This window comes from Crocuta crocuta, unplaced genomic scaffold, assembly GCF_008692635.1.
Source record: "Crocuta crocuta isolate KB4526 unplaced genomic scaffold, BGI_CrCroc_1.0 scaffold31, whole genome shotgun sequence".
Classification (NCBI taxonomy): domain Eukaryota; kingdom Metazoa; phylum Chordata; class Mammalia; order Carnivora; family Hyaenidae; genus Crocuta; species Crocuta crocuta.
In genome coordinates this window covers 1,950,111-1,975,798 of record NW_027528362.1, presented here as the reverse complement: position 1 = coordinate 1,975,798, position 25,688 = coordinate 1,950,111, and the positions used below count along the sequence as shown (strand labels likewise).

Below are 25,688 nucleotides of genomic sequence, written 5' to 3'. Positions count from 1 at the left end.
AAGGAACAATTCAACTTCTGGACTATCCAAACACTGTTCTCCTATTTCTCAATCAGACATGAGCTAATGTGTGTTAAAGGAATAGGTGTTCTAACAGAATAGATTGTAAATCATTTTAGAAAGCAAAGGCATTGGAAAATTGTTCATCCAAATAAGTGGTGTTGTCTTCACAGTAGGAAACTGAGCAGACGATACACTTTATGGCAAACAATGCTTAAAACATTTGAAAATCTTCATTTGAAAATGTTTTCAGAACCTGCTGTGGGCTTACTTGTGTCCTCTGCCCTCGCCCCAGATTTGTACTTGAAGCCCTGACCCCTGATGTGACTGTATTTGGAGATAGGGCTTTTAGGAGGTAAATAAGATTAAGTGAGGTCATAAGGGTGGGGTGGAGCCCTGATCCAAAAGGATTTTTGTCCTTATAAAAAGAGACACCAGAGGTCTTTCTCTGCTGTATGAGGACANCCCCCCCCCCCAGCCTCCAGAAACTGACCAATCACCCTGATCTCAAATTTCCAGCCTCCAGAAACAGTGAGAAAATAATTCTATTATCTAAGCCACCAAGTCTATGATACTTTGTTATGGAAGCCTGAGCTGACCAACACAGTCCTTCATACAGTCTTCTCAATATCGTCAGGATAGAAAATCTGTCTGAAGAAGGCACATTTGACTTTTAGAATCAGCCAAATGTGGTTTGAGCCAAGGCTCCTGAATAAAAATTGGTGAGTGAACAGAATAAGAACATTTTCCAAAATAAGACAAAGAAGAAAATGTAGTTGTAAGGTAAAGACATTACTTTGACTTTTGGCCATTGACTGGATTTGGGCGTAATTACAGAAGTGAGCAAAGACAGCATCGTCACTCAATAATTGTGCAGACTTCCAGAGAGTTGCTTTGAAGGACATTTACAAAATGATTTCTTTCTCCCTTGTAAAAGAACAAAGACATATTAATATTTAATATAGCAAATTCCAGCATTTTAGCTAATCATAAATAAATAGAAAAATAGAAATTTGCTATCATGGCATCCCTAAAGATAACCACTGTGAAACTTTTTTAGATTTCACTCCTCCAGCTCCCAAATATCTACACGTGCACATATGCAAGCCCATATATTTGGGGCCACGTGGAATATGATGCTATATATCCTGTTTTGTTTCCATTTAACATGATGTTATGAGCATTTCACAAGTAGTTCAGTAGACTCAAAAAGAATTAGAAGTATAATATTCTCCCATATGAATACCTCAATACTTTTAAAAAACTATCTATTGGAAGACTTGAGAAACTTTTCATTTTGTTTTGTAGTTAAAACCTACAAATAAGGACTTGTCCAAATGGATTTGAACCTTGTGTGAGGTCTTAAATTTCACTTCAGTTAAGGAAAGCTAAGTGTGCCAGCTCCCTTCGGTGAGCAAAATTTGTAAAGAGATGAGAATACAGTAGGGACAGCGTCAATAGTTTGAAAGTAATCACCAGAGAGATCATATTTTAGGTGGAATTATATCACCTTGGTGGATCCTTAATCCAATAATTGGCCCAAGTATTCCCACTGTACCATAAATTTAACCAGAGTGGTCTAATGTCTCCAATCAATGTTTCCAACTTTTGTAATAAACCACTTAACGTAAAATCTATAGCTCTATGAAACCTAATTATGAAGCTTCCCCCCCTTTTAATCAGTTAATCATAAAGCTCTCCTATGTTTACACTTTAGCAAAAGAAAGACAAATGATACACACCCTCGCATTTTCTAACACAGCTGAAGTTTTAGTTTTTATTGAAGAAACAACCACAGAATACAGGCCAGAGTTCACATGCAGCGCCTGTAATCAACTGAAAGAAAACAAACCGACCAGAATACTATTTTCTCATACATGGGATTGTTCTATTTTGATAAAACTCTTCACAAAAGCTTTTTTTTTTTTAATGTGGTTTTTCTCATCCTAAGCAATTTTATGCTTCAAGTTTTTGGCAGATCTAGAAGGGAAGGAGAGAGAGACTTGAGGAGGGTGTTTCTATAATCACATCCCAATCTTGGACCAACTTTTTTGTTGTTGACCGTGGGCCTGGGGTCCCAGGACCAAGAGCTGGGTCTTCTGCCAGGTTTGTCTTTGAAAAATGGGACCACCATCATCAGTAGTGGAAAGCCCTTCCTGAAGGCCACGGTAGCTTAGCAGATGCTCTGGTCAGGAAGTGGGGTTACCACTTCCTTCCTCCCTGTTTCCTTTCCCAATTCTTTGGGAAGTAGGTCAGATGTGGATTTTGCTGGCTGAGTGTGGACCCTGCTGAGGAACTGATACCACATACTCTGAAGAACAGGAACCAGAGATACGGGACATGATTGCCCTGATGTTTCCTTCTCACCAGAGGCTCCAGGGTTCATCTGTTCTTCCCGGGACTATCTTAATGGTTTCCTCACTGGCCTCCTGACTCTGGCTTTTTTGTCCTTGGCTATCAGTTCTGTCTTTCCAAACTATATATTCAGTTCTTGATAGCCTCCAGGATTAAAATCCAATCTTTCAGCATGACACTTAAGGCCCTCTGAGATCTGGCTCCTCCTTGCTCTCAGCCTCTCTGGCCCCACTGCTGCCTGACTCCATCTTCCAGCAGTATTGAAACAATGGTGGTTACCTGAATGTGTCTTGTTGTTGAAGGTTCTACCAGTAAGGCTTTGGACAAGTTCCTTTAGCTTCTCTGTGTATTGGCTCATTTCAACATGGGGACTAGGCTAGGGTCTGCCTTCCAGCATTGCTGTGAGGATTAAATGAGATAATATGCAACAGGCTTAGATTAGAACCTGGCACATGGTAAGATGCTCAACGTATTCTATTATTGTTATTCCCTCTACCTGGACTCTAGCACCTTCCTCTCTGATCTCTCTGATTCCTGCCCGCACTTAAAGATGCAGATCAAGTGTCTCTGCCTCTGTTCAGTGTTTCCTTGCCTCTGCCAAGTAGAGATCCTTGCTTCTCTTGTCTTCTCCTACGCTTAGAACCTACCCCTCACATCATCGTCAGGCCCCTTGCAGTTACTTGTTTACATATTCATGTCTGTCACGAGACTGTCAGCTCGTCGAGGACAAGGACCATGTCTCAGTCATCTTGACAGTCTTCACTTAGCCCAGACCTTGGCACCAAGTGGTCAAAAGTACTTCACTTCTATGGAGTGAATTAGGATTAGTTTTCCATGGCTACTTCGTCCCTTCCCATCCGGGCACCTGTGTGTGAGGACGGGTGCTGAGGTCAGCTGGAATTCAGGCACAGCCATGTGAGGTGGTCTCTGAGTGTCTGGCCACAGAAAGACATTGCAAGTGTGCAGCTGACTTCCCCAGCCCCAGAAAGCCCTTCTCAGCGAATTTCCATATGCTGGATTCAGCATAAGAGCCACACTGCAGCAGGCAAGAGGAAACAGATTCTGAACCTGTACTTTTCACCTGACATATGCCTGATTTACTGTCTCCAATACACACAAGTTGATCCTGCACCAGTAGGAATATTTTCACTGAACTTTGAAATGAAGCCATAAGACAGACCTGGATGTAGGGGTGGGAAGGAACATTTGTTTTGTTTTCAAATATTGCACTTTCTTCATCTTATTGCCAAACAAAGTTGTCCATGCAGCAGCACGGGCCCTCCATAAATCTCCTAAATAGCTCTTATTTAAAATCTGATATAATTCCAAAATGTCCATAAAGATGATTAGAATATAGCACGGGAATACCTTGCCACAGAGAAATCTATTTAAAATCAGTTCAAAGCTGATTTTGAAAAATTGCAAGAAGGGGAAATATGCAAAGTAGGGAAAATGTGCTATAAGAAAAAAAAATGTGTGAGAGACTATCACTCCGTGAGAGAGCTGTAATCAGATTCCTCGGCTCTGCTGAAAGGACGATATTGGCACTTCAAAATTTTTAAAAATGTTATTGAATTCTGAGACTTAAGAACAAGGTGCCAAGTGGATGATAAATATTATTTGAGGGTCAAAAAATGGAAATATTTGATGTTAGGAGCCTCGAAGAAGTACCTCCCCTGTACTATGAAGTTATTAAGATGGTATTAAGACACAGTTTGTTAACAACCTGGAAAATACTAAAGAGATCATAGTAAGCCAAAAATAAAGGCAATTACAAACTGCGTACACAGAATGATCTCAAGTATGGAGGATGCATAGTAAGAGATAGAGAAGTGGTCATATCATCATGGTTCTTGCTTCTTAGTAGGTTGTGGAATAATGATGCCCTTGTCCTCCTCCTGGCTTTTATCAACTTATCAAATTAAATTAAATTGAAACATTTATGGTTAATTTTGGCAAAATCATGTTTGACTCACATTTAGAGCTGACAACTTGCCAGGGAGCTATGTGCTCTTCTGGAATATTCCTTCTCTGAGGGGCACCAGAGGTCTGAGAGGAAGTACAGACTCAGAAATGAGTGTCAGGTAGTCCAGCCCTGTGGGAGGCATGTATTTGCAGCGTTTTGAATAAATGGTTGTCAGGTGTTGGGACCAGATCTGGGAAAACTTGAGCTTCCGGTTTCCTGTGAGTGTCTGTTTCAGCTCTATCCCAACTTCCCATGCCCCACTATGAGAGCCTTAAGGTTTGGGTCAGCTAGTGAAAACATGGAGGAAAAAGTGGGCAAGCAGGAAGAAGTTCAGCAAGGGCAGGAGTGCAGGGCAAGATGGGAGCCAACAGACCAACAGAGAGCCAGCTGAGAGACAGATGGACTTGGGAGCTGATGAAAATGCATAGTGGCTCCATTTGGCCCGGACTGGAGGTAGAGTGAAGGTTGGATAGCGCTCTCTGAAGATCACTCTGAGATTTCTTGCCTGGAAGTAGATTGTTTTTCAACCTTCCACTTCCTCCTCCTCCTCTTTCTTCTTCTAGAAAATGAGATGGACTTCCTTGCTACTATGAATTGGAAGAAGGTACCTAGATGTGAGGAGGCAGATGGTCACATTGACATGTGAGACTATACCGAAAAGAAAACTTGAGATAGATTTGTATACTACGTATGCCCATCTCCCTAGGCTTCCAAAGCTCCAGGCTAAGGTCCTCATGTTGCTAGGTAGAGATGCCAAAGGGGAAAATAATTTCACCCCACTCATCAGAATACTTGCTGCAAAGATCCTTGTTTTTGACTCAGGAGAATTGGGCATAAAGTACTTCGTATCCCACAAGGTTGAATGACCAGTGAAAATTGTGTAAGGATCCTGGTAGATCAGATGATCCAGGCAGGTAGTTAAAGGTGCCTCTGGTCCTTGAGAATTGTGGGTAACGTGGGGAAGTGACTCAACAGATAATTTCAGAACCCCTATTACATTTTAGGCCCTATTCTAGACAATGAGAATAGAGTAGTGAGTAGTGGTCATACAGTTTTTGCTATAAGGAACTGGTCTAATGAAATATCACTTTGTGGAAGATGATGGGGGGAGAAGGTCATGATGTTCTTTAAGCCATATTTGCTTATAGTTGAACGTGGGAGACAGGATAGTATATAAGGGAAAGAACATGAACCCTAGCACCAAATAGGTCAAGGTGTGTTTATGGGTCCTGATCTCAAAAGCAATGTAATCTTGAGCAAGTTATTTAATCTCTTTGGGTCTTGTTTCCCATTTTAAAATGGATTATTGAAAAATGTAAAAAATGAACTCCTCTAGATAATGCTAAATAATTTTGCAAATGTGTGGCTTTCTATTGCTTCATATCTTCACTAACACTCCGTTAGGCCAGACTCCTTGGTTACCTGCCAGAGGCAAAGGTAAATCTTTGGAGGATGATAATCTCAAAGAGAACCTTAAATTCCTCCACAGTTTTTAATATATATTTTCCACATGAAACAAATAGATAATTTGACATTCAAGGAGACGAGAATTGAGCCAAACCTGCAGAGAAACAAGAGACAGAATCGATCTATGGTGGTCCCAGCTACTGACGGTATTAGGAACTTTAGAATAACTATGCTTAATATACTTCAAGGAAGATGGAGGAAGAGAATTTAAAATTATGTTATTTTAAATTTTTATTTATTTATTTTGAGAAAGAGAAAGAGAGAGAGCAAGAGTGAGCAGGGCAGGGGCGGAGGGGGAGAGAGAGAGAACCCCAAGCAGGCTCTCACAGAGCCCAACGTGGGGCTTGATCTCACAACTGTGAGACCATGACCTGAGCTGAAATCAGGAATCATACACTTAATTGCCTGAGCCACCCAGGTACCCCTAAAAGTATTTTATTTTGTTTATTTTTATTTTTTTAATGTTTTTAAAAAATTATTTTTGAGAGAGAGAGAGAGAAAGAAGTGTGAGCAGGTGAGGGTCAGAGAGGGAGACAAAGAATCAGAAGCAGCCTCCAGGCTCTGAGCTAGCTGTCAGCACAGAGCCCAAAGTGGGCTCAAACCCACAAACCGCGAGGTCATGACCTGAGCCGAAGTCAGACGCTTAACCAACTGAGCCACCCAGGTGCCTCTAAAAGTATTTTATTTTATTTATTTTTACTTTTTTAAATGTGTTTTAAATTTATGCCTGAGAGAGAGAGAGAGAGAAGCATGAACAGATGAGGGTCAGAGAGAGAGGGAGACCAAGAATCAGAAGCAGGTTCCAGGCTCTGAGCTTGCTGTCAGCACAGAGCCCAAAGTGGGCTTGAACCCACAAACCGCGAGACCATGACCTGAGCTGAAGCTGGACGCTTAACCAACTGAGCCACCCAGGTGCCCCAAAAGTATTTAAATAACCAAAAGGAAATTGTAGAATTGAAAAATACAACTAAAAGAACAAAGGATTGCACACTTGAAAATGGTTAAAATGATGAATTTTATGTTGTGTATATTTTTACCATGAAAGGGATAGAGCAATGGATGGGTTTAACAGAAAATTAGACATTGCTTAAGAGGTTATTGATAAGGTGCAAGAAAGATTGGAAGAAAATATTCAGACTGAAACACTGAAGGGAAATGAAAAGATAGAAGAGTCTAGGAATTATGCAGGATGTGGTGAGAAGGTCTAATATAACTGAAGTTGGAATCCCAGAAAGAGAGAGAATATGGTAAAAGCCAATATGGAGAAGTAGTGGCCAAGAATTTTCCAAAATTGATGAAAGATAATACTAATTCAGTAAGGGCTATGAACCTCAAAGGATGAATAAAAAACCTACACCTTTGTGTATCAGACACAAACTGGGGAAACCAAAGACAAAGAGATAATCTTAAAAACAGCCAATGGGGAAAAAGACATCGCCTGTACCCCCTCAGCAGAAACAATGACACCATTAGACAGTGAAATGGCAACTTAAAATGATGAAAGGAAATAATTGCCAACCTAGAATTCTGTATCAATAAATATCTTTTGGAAATGAAGACTAGGTAAATATTGTTTAACGAATTAAAACTAAGATAATTTGTCACCAGTAGGAAGACAGTAGAAGATTCTAAAAGTGATTCTTCAGACAGAGTCTCAAAGTGGGTTCTAGGACGGAGGTAAAACAATCCCAGATGAAAGCATACACATGTACACAGGAATAAAGAAAAGACGAAAGGAAATATATGTGATCAGATTTAAATGAATATTGATTGTCTAAAGCAAAACATGGTAATGGCTGGTGTGTGGCCATCAGAGGGCTGTACCCTGTGCTGAACAGCCATGTTGGCCAGGACAAGAACACCAGCTTCTCTTCAACTCGGACTCAAGCCTCCCTGTGGGCACGGTTTCTCTAGCTGGAGTTACCTCCTGTCCACTCAGAGATGTTCATACCCATCTGAAAATTGAGAGGAAGCCAGGAGGCAAAGGGTACCTGTCCCAGCCAGGCTGCCTCTCATGACTCTGTTGCTGATGTTGCTCTCTGCCTGTATGGCCGGCATACACCCTGCTGACTTTCCATCTCTCAGACCTTTGGCTTCTCTCAGATCTCTAGTTATGCTGCAAATTGGTCTCTGGCCCCTGACACCCTTCTCCTTCCTCTAGAGGTGACCGACAGAGCCCCAAGGTTACACAACTTCAGGGGGGAATTGCAACAGATTTCTTGTGAAAGGCATTATTGGCAGGTTTTTAACATATAAAAAAGTATTAATGGTGGACTCTGGACTTGGGCAACTCTGGGCTGTTACGGCCATTGTACTTGAAAGCCGGAAGTCGGAAGTCAAGGAAGCCTGGAGTGCAAGTCAGTTGAGAATTTTTTCTTGTCCTACATTTTTGTTTGGTCTATTGTTTTGATGTGGCCACCATCTCCTCCCTTCTTGTAATAGCTCACCTTCTGGTCTTTTTGGGTCTTCTCATCATAGACCCATTCTTCTGGCCAGAGTGATAGGCACCTGACTTTCTCGGTCACTCTAGAGTTCCCACTGGAGATGGCCAGGTGGGACAGGCCAATCTGAGCCCTTCTCTGCCGGGAGCCAAACTTCATCACCCACGTGATGGCACAGCCCAGGGGGTCAACAAGAGAAGACCGCACAGCGGTTCTCTGAAAGTGAAGCTACTGATATCTCTTCTGCTATTCCATCAGCTTATTTTTCTTGCTGGGCCTTTCCCTATGACTTAGCAGTCAGCTGATCATTGAAGGCACTCTAAAGAAAACACGCCCCTGTAAAAGGTTACAGAACAGGTAAATACTAAGAAAGCAGTCATGCTTCAATTTCTCTAAAGAATAGGCTCTACCTGTCTCAGCTATAACAAGTGGAATCATAACTATAGAAAACAGAATTAGCCCTTTAGCTCGTCAGGCATAGGAATAGTAAGATTAAAGATCAACTCTAAAAAGTAAAAGAGCAGAAACGCAAGGAAATAACCAGAAAGTTTCCTCACGGATGAGGTTCCTGGAAAACATTCTGAGAATGAAAACAAAAGCTTGACGCAAACATATAGGAAGTAGAAAGCATATATAAGCTAGTTGACGAATCAATAAACTGTCCAGATCGGTTCACCTGAGCTGTCTGTGTCCATTCCTTCACGCCGACGCCAGCCCTCCTTCGGGGTCCCCCCGGACAGGTCGGAGCGGGTCTCTGGCAGGTGGCGCCTGAACAGGGACTCAGAGGTAAGCAACTGAAATTCGGGATGGCTAGGATTTCCCTTTTGGATACTGCAAACCCCCCTATAGAGGAGATAGGGTTAGGAATAGGTGAAGAATCCAGAACTTTTGAGAAGTATGGGCCATAGTCAAAAGACAGAAGACTCTTTATTGATGTTCTTATGCGTACGCTTAATAAGAGGTGTAAAAGTCACCAGTGGGCAATTGGTCAGATTTTTACGTTTTGTGCAGGAATGTTGCCCTTGGTTCCCAGAACTGCAGTTAATTTGCAGACCTGGACTAGGGTAGGAAATCATATGAAAGAATTTCATCCTTCATATGGCCCTGAAAAGATGCCTGTGGATGCCTTTGCCCTTTGGACCTTAGTTAGGGATGTCTTAGACCCACAGCAAAAAGCTGAGAAAATGCCTAACAAGGAGGATTTAATTCCTGGAGAACGCACACCTTTATTGTCCCCAGCCGGTCACAGGTGATGTTGGCTACTGCCCCACCTCAATATAGTGACGATGATCAGTCATCCCCAGGTGAGGAGGAGGATCTGGAGGAAGCAGCTGCCCACTATCATGATGAAGAAGGGGATCCAGTGGGAGTGTGTGCAGTTCAATTTAACAGGGACTTAAATTTTGGATCTAAGAACAAAAAACAGTTGCCTAAAAGCAGATTATCTAAAAGATTGTGACTACCTCACAAGCTAAACAAACTTCAGGTCTTAAAGCTGCCGTGAGGGAGGCTGAACAGGAAGGAGATACCACCTTCCTACATTGCTTCCCAGCTCTATATGATGAGGGGTTTGATGATGACGTTGAATAGTCACCTCTGCCTTAAAAGCTCTTAAAAGAGCTAGAGATGGCTTGTCAAAGTTCTGGCCCTTTGGGCCCTTACACAAAGACTGTCCTGGATAATTTGTCTAGTAGGTTGATGACACCTTACGACTGGATCCAGGTCGCTAAAGCTTGTTTGTCAGGAGGAAATATTCTGCTATGGAAGGCAGAATTTGAAGCTAAAAAACAGGTCTCTCGTCATAAAAAAACTGGCATGGCCACATTACCTTAAATATGCTTTTGGGTGAGGGTGAATTTTATACTGCGCAGGCACAAATGCGTTTGGAAAAGGAAGTCCTTTTGCAAGTTACATCTTGTGCGGTTAATGCCTGGACTTCCTTGCCAGCAACCACAGAGAAAACTTCTGCCTTAGGCGAAGTTAAACAGACCAGACAAAAGCTATGAGGACTTTGTTTCATGCCTTATGATGGCAGTAAGATGTGTTATTACTAATGAGGAAGCAACTGACATTTTGATTAAACAATTAGCTTTTCAGAATGCCAACAGTACCTGCCAATCTCTATTACAATCCATTAGAAAATCTGGAACTCTATCTGACTATATAAAACAATGTGCCGATATAACACCAGCTTTTTACAGGGAGTGGCAATAGCTGCTGCGCTTAAAGGGGAGACTTATTCTCAAGTTGTTCAAAGTATACACAATAAAAATGGTAAGGGACCCACTCATGGACCTAAAGGAAATTGTTTTACTTGTGGTCAAATGGGACATTTCAGCAGGCAGTGTCCTCAAGGAAAAAAATGCTCCGAAAAGGACCTCCCATACAAAAGGGTATTAATGCTGATTAATACTTTATGTCCCAGGTGTCAAAAAGGTTTCTATTGGGCCAAAGATTGCAGCTCTAAATTTCATAAGGATGCTTCTCCTCTTCCTCCCTCTTCTGTAAATTGAGCTTGTTAGTCGGGAAACTGCCAGATGGGCCGGCCCCAGACCCAGAAAATAATTGAGGCATCTACCCTAAACCCATTCATCCGCTTTGTGCTCTCTCAGACCTCTTCAGAGCAACTCGAGGAAGTGCAGGATTGGACCTGCGTTCCACCACCTTTGCAATATGAACAACAGACATTCCGGTGACCCCAATCCCCACAGGTGTGAAAGGACCCTTGCTAGAGGGCATTGTTGGGCTAATATTGGGGAGAAGCTCACTGGCGTTACAAGGGGTGTCTGTGATTCCAGGGGTGATTGATTCGGATTACACAGGAGAGCTACAGGTTCTGAATGGCTCCCCCTTCAAAAACAATCCAGATGATGGAGGGACAAAGAATTGCTCAATTGCTTTTACTACCCTATCATCCCATGGGACAGACCCTCTCAATCTGAGAGAGGTCCTAGAGGCTTTGGCTCTGGTGACATGGCTTTTTGGGTACAGGAAGTAGCTGCCTTTAAGGACCCTTTAAGGAGCTCACCATTCAGGGGCAAAGGATAAAAGGCTTGCTTGACACCGGAGCAGATGTTTCCTGCATTTCAGGAAGGGACTGGCCTTCTGCTTGGCCGTCACAGATGGCTCCCAATAGCAAAAAGTTCTATGATTCTTTAGTGGTCTGTTGAGGAGGGGCAAAAGGGAACTTTCTGTCCATACATCATCCCCTCTATTCCATTTACGCTATGGAGCCGAGATATTCTGACACAGAGGGGAATGTTATTATATACCCCCAATGAGAAGATTTCGGGACAAATGCTACAAATGAGATACAGCCCTGATAAAGGTTTAGGAAAGGAGGAACAGGGAATCTTGGAACCTATCCTACCCAAGGATAATGTCGATAGACAGGGAATAGGATATCAAAGTTTATAATGGGGGCTATTATTCGTAGAGCTGCTGACCCCATAGTCTGGAAGTCTCATTCTCCTATACGGGTTGAACAATGGCCCCTAACCTCTGAAAAAATATCAGCAACAAGGCAACTAATAGAACAACTAGAAGAAGGTCACATAGAGCCTTCCATTAGTCCTTGGAACACCCCTATCTTCGTTATAAAGAAAAAATCTGAGAAATGGGGGCTTTTGTAAGGTCTAAGGGCCATAAATGTTACTATGGAAATTATGGGCTCTCTTTATGGGCTCTCTTCTACCAGGACTCCCATCCCCTGTAGTAATACCGATGGACATCAGATAATTGTGAGAGATTTACAGGATTGTTTCTTTAACATCCCCTTATATAAAAAAGATTGTCAGAGATTTGCCTTCAGCCTGCCTTCTGAAAACTTTAAACAACCATATGAGAGACATCAATAGAAAGTCTTGTCTCAGGGTATAAAAAATAGCCCCACTCTTTGCCAAAAGTTTGTTGAGCAGGCCCTTAAACTGGTTAGACAGGCTCTTGACAACCTTTAACTCAAATAGATTACGGGCCACTCTAATAGATTAGAGCTCTGTGTTAACTCTGTGCGGTCCCGGCCGGTAATAGACGCCCTTAATTCAGCTTCAGTGGTCTCGGGTTGTCTCTGTGTCTCTTGGCATAACACTTTGGAGGTCCCGGAGAGATTATGGAGACTCCTGACCTCCAAATTCCTGTCTCATTCGCCTGCATCCTCCCCAGCTCCCGACGATGTCCTGGGACCTGGGAAAACACTCTTGTCTTTCCTGACGCCCCCAAAATGGCTCCGCTTAATCTGTGGGAGTCACCTTTCTGAACCTCCGGAGGTAAGTCAGTTTACCATCTGAATTCTGAATGCACACGTGCTTTCGTCTGGGGGATTAAGTGGCAGGCTGGACGCAGCTCTACTTCCCACCCCAGGGCCACCGAGACGTCGGTGTGGCCACTTCTGTAACCTGCAAACCTGTTTTGTGGCCACGTCTGCACCTGTTTTGCCCTGTTGTCATTGTCATTGTTTTTAGTCTCATCTGTAGGAATTCTGTGAGACGGAATGTAATAACCTCTGGTGTGTATGTGAGTGTGAATGTGCGACTTGGTCTAGCTTGCCTGCTGGGTTCGATTCTGTGGCTCCACGGGTGGGCACCTTAAGGTCCCCAAATGCCTACGGAGTCTGAGTGGGCCCATCTGCGATTCCGTGGTGAACGGCATACAGTCTATGGCGGCATTGGAATAGTTTCCGATTGTAAGTCACAAAGCTGAGACCGCTATGGCTAAGCGTCACCTAAGTTCCTTCGGGACACGGCCAGACTGGCATCTGACTGGTCTCCTCATTAGAGGGGGCACCCCCACCCCTTTGTCTGTCTTTGTGACACCACCTCATGGGAATGAATGCCTGAATTGGAAAGGGCCCCCTAAACCCAGTCGGTATCGGGACCATGAGAAGGGGACCTTGTCTAGCTCAGATAAAATCAGACTGAAGGGGACGTTAACTCTCTCTGTTCCTCTGCCTAGTAGATGTGAGGGCTTCTCACTCATTCATTTCCCAAGTTCACGGCTACAACTGGAGCCAACTGTGGTTAGTCTACCTCGGAACGGGGACTTTAGGGAATGTTCCCAAGCAGCTGCCAAAACTACTTTTGTTTCGGGGAAATTCCCTGTCTTCTCCGGACTGACATGGACTGCCTAAAAAACAAAACAAAAGAAACCTGAGTCTACTCCTCTGCCTGAGCTCACAAAATTTAAAACTGGGAATTCTCTTTCTCTGCCTCCTGCTGTCACCTTGCCTCTTCTGCCTTCCCCTCCCCCTCCTGTTTCCAAAGAGAATGCGTGATCACTAAACATAGGTTGGAGTTTTCAAGTTCCTGTTGTAAAGAAATTAAGACTATTCGGACCCATTAAAAAACATGTTTTATGCTTAATTGGTTCCCGAATTTGCCATCTAAAAAACTCTAGTGTAAACACCTCTCAGTTGGTTACTAAGTCCTCGACTGGAGACTAAGGTTTCCTAAGAGTTGAAATTCTGCTAAGTGTACTTTGTTATTCTGTGGGGATGATACCAAGACCCCTTGGACATGGGATTATTTAAACAACAGGAAAACAGGATGGATCTCTGAATATGCAATCCATATCCTCCCTAAACCTGATCTGACATTTACTACAAACACACCCCATATAAACCCAGGAGATCTGGTTTATTTGATGGATGGGGGTCACCCCCTTTCAAAGCCTTAGAGGTATACAACCAAACAAAGGATTCAGCCCTTAAAGTTTCAGGCATCACCCCATGGGCCCATCACTCCGGAGTTAAGTAGGCCGACTCAGAAGAGCCCTCAACCTGGTGAGGTGATCCAGATCCAGTCAACCAGCTTAAACTGACCCTCAAAAAGACCCTGGCCCCTGAGATCTCTAGCCCTGCTCCAGCGACACCCAGGAAGCTGGCTGGTCTATGCACGGCAGAAGCTTGAGAAATCACCTGTCTGATAAGATAAACTGTCCTTACTCTTTGCCATCAGATTGGCAAAACGTTGCCCCAGAAAGCTGGGGAAACAGCAAAAAGTCTCTGCTTATGTTCTGTTGGTATTAATTGGCTCTGATCTGGGCCCCATTTGTAAGAGCAGGGCACCTTCAATGGAAGATTCTGTTAAACTAACCCTTCCTTGGTATGATAATTATGGCTTACAGGTTGTACAAGAGATTAATTCTGCCCGAGGGGATTCATTGGAGCCTTAATATTGGGCATCACTGCACTAATCGCCATCATAGGGTCTGTGGCTGCTTCCACTGTCTCCCTTGTCCGGGAAGTGCATACAGCCCAGCACGTTTGCCAGTGAACTAAAAATGTCTCTTTTGCATTGGCTACTCAAGAAAAAATTGACAGAAAATTGGACACTAAGGTTAATGCCTTAGAAGAGGCAGTACTGTTTATCGGAAATGAATCAAGTTTTCTAAAATCTCATTTGGTCCTTCAATGTCACAAGGAGTATAAATGGATATATGTTACTCCTCTCCAACATAATAATACCATCCACACTTGGGAGAAAATCCAAAATCACCTACTTGGTATTTGGAATCATTCTAATTTTAGCATTGATGTCCGAACCCTTCGTGAACAGATTCAGGCTATTAATGCATCCTCTACCTCTGTCTCTCCTTCACAGATCGCAACCTCTTTTCTGAAAGGGTTACAGAATCTCTTTAGCTCTCAAGGGCCGATTTCACTCCTGACACATGTTGGCATGGCGGCTGGAGTATTGGTGTTCATTTTGTCCCGGTTCCCTGTTTCTTTAAAATAACTAATCAAAGCTTTCACAGGGTAAACGTTGAGCGACACAACCTTCTTTTAATAAATAAGAAAGTGTGAGATCCCGGGAGCCGAACTTCATCACCCACGTGATGGCACAGCCCAGGGGGTCAACAAGAGAAGACCGCACAGCGGTTCTCTGAAAGTGAAGCTACTGATATCTCTTCTGCTATTCCATCAGCTTATTTTTCTTGCTGGGCCTTTCCCTATGACTTAGCAGTCAGCTGATCATTGAAGGCACTCTAAAGAAAACACGCCCCTGTAAAAGGTTACAGAACAGGTAAATACTAAGAAAGCAGTCATGCTTCAATTTCTCTAAAGAATAGGCTCTACCTGTCTCAGCTATAACAAGTGGAATCATAACTATAGAAAACAGAATTAGCCCTTTAGCTCGTCAGACATAGGAATAGTAAGATTAAAGATCAACTCTAGAAAGTAAAAGAGCAGAAACGCAAGGAAATAACCAGAAAGTTTCCTCACAGATGAAGTCCCTGGAAAACATTCTGAGAATAAAAACAAAAGCTTGACGCAAATATATAGGAAGTAGAAAGCATATATAAGCTAGTTGACGAATCAATAAACTGTCCAGATCGGTTCACCTGAGCTGTCTGTGTCCATTCCTTCACGCCGACGCCAGCCCTCCTTCGGGGTCCCCCTGGACAGGTCAGAGTGGGTCTCTGGCACTTCTCTGGGATTCTCTACGCACACACTGGCAGAAAGATCTCCTCTTTTTGCTATGGCTTTGCTAATCCGGGACTCTGAGGCTACAATTGTGTATGGCTGAGCCCTGCACTTGTACACCCCATAAGGCCAAGTGTTGGGAAGAGAGAGACACAGATAGAGACAGAGGTAGAGAGACACAGAGGCAGAGAAGCAGAAGAGATAGAGAAGTTCAGAGAGAGAGAGAGAGAGAGAGAGACAATAGAACTGTATTATTATATAGAACTATATTATTATACTTATAAATAAGCCCTTTACATGCCCAGTTTTGCTTCAGATAGTTTTTCCTTGAATTTCTATCTCTTGTGGAATACCCCAGAAAGCAATAACCCCTTGATACCTTAGGCATTTCTTGCACAAGGGCTCCAACGAGAACCACGATACGCACCTTACTTCATAAGCCCATGAAATGTGGGGCTGCAGAGCTGGGTCATTGTCTCTGGCAAGTGATTTTAAATCAAGTTAAAGGAACACATGTGAAACAACAGCCAGCACTCGCTCCCAGCCCGCCCCTGCTGAGAGCACCGACAGAAAGTAGCTTCTGCGGTAGACTGCGAGCATCCCAACCAGTTTGGGCTGCAGTCTACACCCTGGCTCTCCCTAAGCATAAAGACCAGAATCCTTGCCACCCTGGGACCTGCCAAACATTTTCTGAGAGGACGAGGCAAGACAAAACGTCTCCCGGTTTTGTTTTCAGCTAGAATGAATGGAGAGCTGACTGTTCCCACACTGCCGAGGGTATCCGGGCTGATGCACTGGTTGCCATGGTGCCCGAGTGCACTCTGCCTTGTGGAAATCTTTGCGCCTGTACCTGTAAAATACCACTGAAGGGAAGCTTCTTTTCATGATTAAGGTAGTTAGTCATGCATTAGCAGCACAGGAGAGCATTCTGGTGACCTGGAATGTGACGTCTCTGTGGGTCAAATAGGGGCACTTTACTGATGTACTGGAGCAGATCGTTCAATGTCATTTAAAAGCATTTACTGAGAAGCAGTGGGCGTCAGATCCCTGCAAGAGCGCAGGGAGTGTAGAGATCTTGCCCTGTGGACAGGGAGGCCAGACAGCAGTAGCTGAAGGGTTGGCATGGAAATAGAGTGAATCATAAAGAGCACAGCTTTGCTGGTGTTTGAAAGCCGCCGGTGGAGAGAGAAAATGACTTGCAGAAATTTCCATGTTTGTTGTTGCCGTGTGGAGTACCAGAATGGTCAGGGTGGCGATCAGACAGTACCCATCTGGGTCTCTTCCTTCTTGGTCCCTTTATGGTTACCCTGGCCCAGGACCCAATTACCAACTTTTCCTGGATATTGCAGTTGACCCTGGAGTCAAGTGTCTTCTTCTCTGAACTCCTCTCCATCTAGAGGGGAGGTGTCATTCCTCAGCTTGACCAGGAGGCTCCCCTGCTAAGGAAACTTCAGTGGGTCCCTCCTGCCTCCAGCACAGTATCCAAGGTTCTCCATGACTGTGTGTGACTTCACTTTCCAGCTTGGTCTCCTAGCCCTCTACTTTATACACTTAGGTTTGGGCCAAGTGGACCCGGGCACTTAGCTGCAATGTCCTCCCCATATCTTTGAAAGCTGGAATCCTCCAAGACACAAATCATTGGCAGTTCTTTCATGGAGCCTTCTATCTTCCCCTGAGCAAACAGTAATATCTCCCTTTCCCAGTTCCCTTTTTGCAAGGTGCTTGTCAGTTATCTTGAATTATAATTATTTTATAGTTCTTCGTGAGCAATTTAAGGGCAAGGCCGCATTTACTGGTCTCTGTATCATGCATACATTTCAACATAGTTCCTGATTTTGCGTGTTCGGTCATTGTGATGAGTAAGTGAATACATGGATGACTGTGCGGACAGGTAGGAATTGCTGGAGGAAAATGTTTCACACCATGTCTAGCCATGACTCTCAGACAGGTATAAAATGTACACATGTCAAAGGTTTCGTTCAATTCACGAATTAACAGGGAGCCCAAGGAGATGTCACAATTGGTTCAAAGAAGAATTCTAATGATCACATGCACATAGAAAGTAATGCAAAATGGATTTAAAATAGATGCAGCACTGGCTTGTGGAGGGTGATGGAGGGACAAGGAACCTTCATGGGAACTAGCATGTTCTTTGGACAAGAAATATTTGTGAAATCTTTGACAATCAAGAGTGTCGTAGAATAGTTCAAAAGCAATGAAAAGTGCTCAGATCCCACCAAGTCAGATAACCCAGCGTATACTTAGGCAACAGGGAGTCTTCTTTTGAAGATATCTAGCAGTTTCTTGGGTCTGCTTGAAAGTTTTCACTTTTTTTTCTCTAATACATTTTATTGAAAAAAGGCTCCAAATGTGTCTTCCGAAAGTGAGGTAGTGTTGGTGTCCTGGTAGCCAATGGAGCACCTCATCCCCCCTCTGGCTTCCTTATTCTTGAATACTTTTAGTTTTCTTTTCCTTAGATTGCCACTTGTTGAGATAGTGGATAATAAAAGTAGTAATAAAAATAATAATAATATTCTAAGTGCTTGAGTGACATATTTCACCTTCACAACATCCCTATGAAGAAGTCTCTCCATTTAAGATGAGGACCCTGAATCTCAGAGAGACAAAATAACTTCTCTGAAGTCTACACAGCCAGTGAGGGAGGGAACTGGAATTTAAACCCAGAGTATTTGAGTCTAAAGTCTTTATTTGTATGCAGTTGGCTGGTAAGACCATCCAGGAACTGAGGGAGCGGATGATCACTTACTCCAATGTGAGGGGCAGGCCTGGGCTATTTCTTAAGTAAATCTTGTATGTGCTCCAGTTTGGAGGTGTACTCTTTAATTATTTCAGAAATGCTAGACAAATGATTCTGGTTTAAAGACANTTGGTTAAGCATCTGACTCTTGATTTCATTTCAGGTCATGATCTCACAGTTCATGAGTTTGAGTCCCGTGCAGCTCACAGCCTACTTGGGATTTTGTCTTTCCCTCTCTCTTGGCCTCTCCCTTGCTCACACTTTCTTCTCTCTCTCTCAAAATAAATAAAGATTTTTAAAAAAATTCTCTCTCCCTCCCTCTACCCCTCTCCCCTGCTTGCACACTGTCTCTCTTAAAACAAACAAAAAACCCAAAAAACAAACACCTCTGGACAAAGGCTTTCCCCCATTAAAATATGTTTAACATAAACACTTTGAATTGCAGAATCACTACACACTACCCAATGGTGCCTACAGGATTCTTCCATGTTACTCCCCACCCCTGCAGCTTACAATTGCATGGCGGAGTTAGTACAAAATGAGGGTGCGAGTAAGTTATTCTCATAAAGTTAAACTTAAGAGCTCATTTGTTAATTTATTCAACCATCAAACATATTTGGAATACTTGCTGTGTGAGCGCCTTCTAATTAGAGTTGTAAATGCTGTATTTATTTGCACTAAAACCATAGGGTTTTTAAATGTTTATTATTTTTATTTTTTTAATGTTTATTTCTCAAAGAGAGACAGAGTGTAAGTGGGGGAGGGGCAGAGAGAGAGGGAGGCACAGAACCCGAAGCAGGCTCCATCTCCAAGCTGTCAGCACAGAGCCCAACCAGGACTCGACCCCATGAACTGCACGATCATGACCTGAGCCGAAGTTGGACACTTAACTGACTGAGTCACCCAGGCGCCCCAAATTTTATTATTATTTTTTAAGTTTATTTTTTTATTTTGAGAGAGAGAGAGAGTGAGTGGGGAAGGGGCAGATAGAGAGGGAGAGAGAGGATCCCAAGCAGGCTCCACACTGTCAGTGCAGACAAATTACGAGATGCTGGGTTCCAACTCACAAATTACGAGAAAATTATGAGATCGTGACCTAAGCTAAAGTCAGACTCTTAACTGACTGAGCCGCCCAGGCTGCCCTAAAACTATAGGGTTTTAACAACAGTCTTAATCATTCTATCCCTTTTAGTTTCTGACAGCAAGTGCTTCGAGATTGTAATTTGATGAGGACATGGGGAAGAAAGGACCTTGACATGGCTCTAGGTGACATTTTGATAGTGTCCAAGAGTGTCATGATTCAGCAATGCCAGTCTCTGGGTAAGTGAGGAAACCGGATAGGAGCTACCTGAGCGGAAGCATCCAGCCCCCCATATGTACAAAGGTATAGCCTGGACCTTTCTGTCTTGCTCTGTCTTCCACAGCTTTTGTAGCGATGTGAAAAGCTTGGAGGAGACTCGGGGAACAGAGCCACAAACTTAGTCAAAATCTTGCTTAATCTTAATCAAAATGTTAAGGCTTAAAACAAAACTAAGAGAAATAAGATTATTCATGAATGAAGAGGGGTTTCTGTGGCTGCCTTCAAATCTACAAAAAGTAATTATATAAAAAGGGTAGGGACCAACTTTTCTGAGTGCATATTGAATATGTGAAAAAAATAAAATGTGAAGACATAAAAATTGCTGAGTTGTGACTGCTGAGAAATATTGGGATTGATCCATGAAAGAAGTTAAGCAATGTCATCTGACAGGCTAGAGAAAAGCGATTGCACATCTCCAGTGCACACGTGTAGCTCTGCCTGAGGGTCAGAGGGCTGGCGAAATTATTCCTACATTTTTAGGTAGAGGCAAATTCTATGAATCTTGCCTGGAATCTTCCCTTGAGATTGCAGTTTGCTGTAGGCAAACATGGACCTGACCCTAATGTAAGAAGATATTAGCTAAGGTTATCTTTTTAAAAATAATTTTTAATGTTTTTATTTATTTTTGAGAGAGTGAGAGACACAGAGCACAAGCCGGGAGGGGGGGGTGAGGAGAGAGAGAGAGAGAGAGAGAGTCCAAAGCAGGCTCCAGGTGCTGAGCTGTCAGTACAGAGTCTGACCCGGTGCTTCAACCCATGAACCGTGGGATCATGACCTGAACCAAAGTCAGACGCTTAACCAACTGAGCCATCCAGGCGCCCCTAGATAAGATTATCTTTGATTTTCCTGCAGCTGCTTTCTTCAAAATCCATCTGTAGATACACTTCTAATACCTGTTTAGTCTTTAGTTTGTATGAAGACACTGGTTAGAGCCCTGATTCATAGAAGCAGGCAGGTTTTCATCTGTGTCTTCTCTTTGTTACTATATCTTCCCTTTCCAGCAAATCACTCATCTCTTCTGGGCCTCAGTTTCTTCTCTGTAACATGGAAAGATTATCCCTTTCCTTGAGGGCATTTTTTTTGTCAAAAAGAAATCTACCAGTGTGTGTAGAGAATGTTAGAGCTCCCCACACATTGTAATAAATCAATAATGAAATGTTGCCTAGTACTGTTTGCTTTACATATAATAATAATTAGAACATAGTATATCAAAAGTAGCAATGCTCCTTAAGGGATCATGCTATACTCTATATAATATTAAATCTCATCCTGTTTACAATATAAACTCATATACACAGCTTCTGCCCAAAGGGCTCTTTTTCCATAAAGATGCAGTAGTACAAAAATTCACGTGCACACACATGAGCATGCGCACACACCCACGACATGTTCTCATTAAACTCCTGCATGAAGGCCTTCCTGTGGCAGGCGATTACTAATTTATTTTGCTGCTTAAGGATGCGCTCACTGACTTCCCCTCCAGCCATCACAGCACTCAGTGCCACTACAGCAAGGGTAGAAGAAATCACAAAGGAATTGGGGAAGGGGACCAATGTTTAGAAAGCCAGTTCAAAAAAGGAGGGTGGGGTGCCTGGGCGGCTCAGTTGATTGAGCTTCTGACTTCTGCCCAGGTCATGATCTCGTGGTTCATGAGTTTGAGCCCCGCGTCGGGCTCTGTGCTGACAGCTCAGAGCCTGGAGCCTGCTTCGGATTCTGTGTCTTCCTGTCTCTTTGCCCCTCCCCCAGCTCACCCTCTGCCTCTCTCTCTCTTGCAAATAAATAAAAACATTATTTTTAAAAAGCCAGTAAAAAGGGAGGGTGAAATGAGAGGAAAAAATGCAAAGCCTCATCAGCCTCTTCTCCATCCTGACCATCTTCTCTGTGTCTGCATCTGAAGGTGGGTGATCAGCTGAACAAAATAGTAAAATACAAAGGGCTGCCACGTCGTGCATCCGTTTCCAAGTGAGCAGTGGGAGGAAAAAAATGGACATATGGTGACCCTCCTCTCATCGCATGGTGTGAAGATGTGAGGCACAGGGGCAGGAGACGGAGAGGGAGAGGGGGAAGGAATGGGCCTGAGCCCAAATTTGCTTTGCTTCTTAGGCTCCCCGCCTCAGCGGGGAGAAACGTGTGGGAGGAAGGTGCAGACTTTGGAGAAAATGTGAATTTCTGGCTTAAGTAACCCTAACGTAATGTTGGATTTCTAATCCCGCTCGCCTAAGAGGAGCCACACTCTGGCGATTGGATTTCTAGAAGAACATTTGTAGAATGATTAGCGCAGCCTGAGGCCTGGGCCAGTGTATGAAAGTGATGCCTTTGGACGTTGTTTGTAGAGAGGTCTCAGCTCCTTAGGGTGCGCACATGAGCCCTCCCTTCTCAGTTGAATTTTTGCCAATAAACTTCAGCCCAAAGGTAGTTTTCTATTGGGTAACGAGTCCTGTGATAACAGGTTAGCCTCCATAACTCCCTGTTCACAACGGTCGCCAGAACAGCCTAATTCTGGGATTTCAGACAGGGTCTTGTTCACTCTAAGACCTCCAGCCTCCAACTGCCTTGCCCCCTTCTGCTTAGTAGGGGTTAATCTGTCCATGGCACTAACAGGAAAGATGGTCTCAGCCCCGGCTGCAGTGGGAGCTTTTGAATTTCTCCCGTCCTGAGGGATTCCGGGCTGGGGCCAGTGGTAGTTTTCCCATATCCTCCGGGTGATTCTCGCGTGCAGAGCAGGCTGACACTGGGCCGTAGGACCGCCGTCTGCGTGGGCGCAGGCAGGGCGCTGTGTCGTGCGGGTCCACCCTGCTTCCCTTAGCTCCCCAGGGTGTGCGGCAGGGGGGCGGGGGGGGGCGGTCCTTATTTAACTGGAAGGGGNTCTAGAGCGCCTGCTTGACGGAAGGAAAACTCATACAAACATATTCCCGACACGAAGGTGGGGGTGCAGAAGGTACCCCAGGAACTGTTCCCTCCATATCCCCCCTATCTGCCCCTCCGGCTCCCTCCGATTCCCCTTTCTCCTGTTCGGGTGTCAGACCAGCGCCTGTGCGGGCTGAACCAGTATCTGTACGAGGGTTCCTCCAGAGAAATGGAACCAGCAGCATGTGTAGACAATTATATATGATGAATATTACTAATGTAATAATTATATATGTAAATATTTAGTTATGTATTTAAATATATATAAGATATATATAATTATATATTTGTTTTATATAGAGAGAGGGAGTGAGAAAGAGAGATTGTGAGAGAGAGATTTGTTTTAAGGAACTGGATTCTGTGATTGTGGAGGTTGGCAAGTCTGATATGTGTAGGGCAGACCAGCAGGTTAAAGAGCCAGGACAGAAGTGATGTTGTAGTCTTGAGTCTGAAGGCCATCCAGGGACAGAATTCCTTCCTGTTTAGGAATCCTCAGTCTGTTTTCTTAAAGCCTTCAACTGATTAGATAAGGCCCACCCACGTCATGGAGGATACTCTGCTTTATTCAAAGTCAACTGATTTAAATGTTAATCACATCGAAACCTTCACAGTCGCATCCATGGTGTTGGTCTAAACAACTGGATACCACAGTCTTGCCATGTTGACACACAATTAACCATCACAAAATCCAACTGGGAAATGAAATACATAACCCTTGGTTCTGGAGAGGGAACATAGCCCCGTCTCCACATGAAAGGAAATGGCCTAGAGGAGCACCTGCTCCCTTCCTCTCTGTCTTCTCTCTTTGCTGCCTGGGGACGGTGGTGGGGGGAGAAGCTGGGTATGAGCTGGTGCTTCTCCTTTGGCTGGGGGCTAGTCACTGCTGAGGAGATTGGCTGCCATCTTGCTTAGCATGTGGGTTACTTGGTCCGTTTTGTTCTCAGTTCTGGGCCCTAATAATAGCTTTAGGATAACAGGAAAAGCCCCACTCAGTGTCTTGGTATGTTCTGAATATTGCCTGTGATAACATAATCCTGGTACATGGTTTATTATTTCTTATGTATATCTAGGCCTCCTTGAAATACTTTGTGATCTGGGCTATAAAGAGCTTCCAGGATTTGTGGGGCCTGATGCTTATGGAAATATATAGAACTATAAACACAAATATAGGTCAAAGACCAAAGAAGAAAGTATATAAGAAAGAGCTTTGGAGTTTAAGCTTCATTATTGCATGGACTGAATTGTGTCCCCTCAAAATTCATATGTGGGAGCCCTAAGCCCTAGTGTGACTGTATTTAGATATGGGGCCTTTAGGAGGTCATGTTAAGTGGGATCATAAGGCAGGTTCCTAATCCAATAGGACTGTTGACCTTATAAGGAGAGTGAGATTTCTTTCTCTCTGCCCCCCTCCCTGCCCCGGTACCTCCCAGAACACAGTGAGAAGGTCCACCAGCCATGGATGGGAGCTCTCACCAGTAACTGAATTGACCAGCATCTTGATTTTGGACTTCCTAGTCTCCAAAGCTGGGAGAAATAAATTTCTGTTGTTTAAGACACCCAAGTTGTGGTCTTTAAAAAAATTATTATTCTAGAGAAAGAGAGCACATGAGCAGGGGAGAGGGGCAGAGGGAGAAGGAGAGAAAAAGAGAGAGGGAGAGAGAATATCCTCATGGTTAGCATGGAGCCTGAGGTGGGGCTCAATCCCATGACCCTGGGATCATGACCTGAGCCAAAATCAAGAGTCGGACACTCAGCTGACTAGGCCACCCAGGTGCCCCAAATTTGTGGTATTTTATTGCAACCCACGCTAAGACAGTTACCTTGATGGTAAATCTGCCTTTGTTAAGGTAAGATGGGGTAAGATGGGGAATATTGCACAAATACATACATATATATGTATATATACATATGTATGTATTTTATGTGTGTTTGTGTGTATACTGACATATATGTGTGTGACTATACACACACATAAAAATATATACATATATTATACATACATACACATAAGTACAGTATATATATTCATGACTTTCTTTTCCAGGATAAATGAGGCATTTTCTGCCTTCTTGGAAAAACATTTTTCCATTACTTCTTAATCCCTGCACTGCCATCTCATTTAACTCCTGTACCCCAGTCGGCAGATGTTAGCATATCCTTATTAGAGACAAGTGTTTTGGAACAATTCATACATCCTCCATACAGTAATAGAAAGTTTTAATTGCTTGGAGTGAGCTATTTGATCAGTGTTTGCTCATTCTCTTTCAGAGGAATAAAAGAATGTTTGTTAGGCTCCTAATGCACGGGAAAATGCAAAGCCCACATATAATATCCACTGGGTACAATTTATATTTTAAATATCATAATTGTAGCCTTTCCAAATCATTATTTTTTAATGCAGTTAAATAGAATTCATTAGCACGGTGCTGAAAATAGCAGTGGCATTTGCATCGCTGTGGTTGCCATGTCATCAGCAGGTTGGGAGTCCACGGAGAAGTCTGTGGCTCAGCTCTGGACCGGCACGCTTCCTGCCATTTGCAGGGGAGAGTCGGTGGGCTTCTGCGGGCGACCACCAGCGGCTCCGTGTGAACCGGGGCTGCGTGCCCACCGGACATCTGTCCTTAATCAGCCCTCCCCACCAGTAACTGTCCAGGAATGCTCAGCGGCCGTGGTGGGGTCCATGACATCTTCTGACCTTTGTTCACAGGATTCTGATTGTCTACAGAGAAAAAAAGTAGCGACTCTTCAGATAAAGAAATTGCTAAGAGCCAGTCATTCTGCCCCATTTCAATGTCTCACCTTCGCCTTTGTGAATGAAGATGTGGAATGAGAGTTTTGAGAGCAGGGGACAGGGACAGACCCGCCTGTCTCTCTAGCATTCTCTCCACTTTCCCCTCTTCCCTGAACCCCAGATTTAGTCTCCCTCCCTTTCTCCTTTTTAAAATAATTTTTTAAAGTTTATCTATTTTTAGAGAGACAGAGACAGTGCAAGATGGGGAGGGGCAGAGAGAGAG

General features: G+C 43.6%; 1 long non-coding RNA gene across 7 annotated transcripts in view; it reads left to right on the top strand.

Annotated features, from left to right (window-relative positions):
• Positions 1-8,862: 8,862 nt before the first annotated feature.
• Positions 8,863-25,688, top strand: part of LOC144223187 (uncharacterized) — a 70,446-nt gene continuing 53,620 nt past the window's right edge. For all 7 annotated transcript variants that reach the window (XR_013332615.1, XR_013332609.1, XR_013332614.1 and 4 more), the window contains exons 1-2: positions 8,863-9,015; positions 12,391-12,494. This is a non-coding gene — a long non-coding RNA (uncharacterized LOC144223187). The remainder of the gene's footprint in view (positions 9,016-12,390; positions 12,495-25,688) is intronic.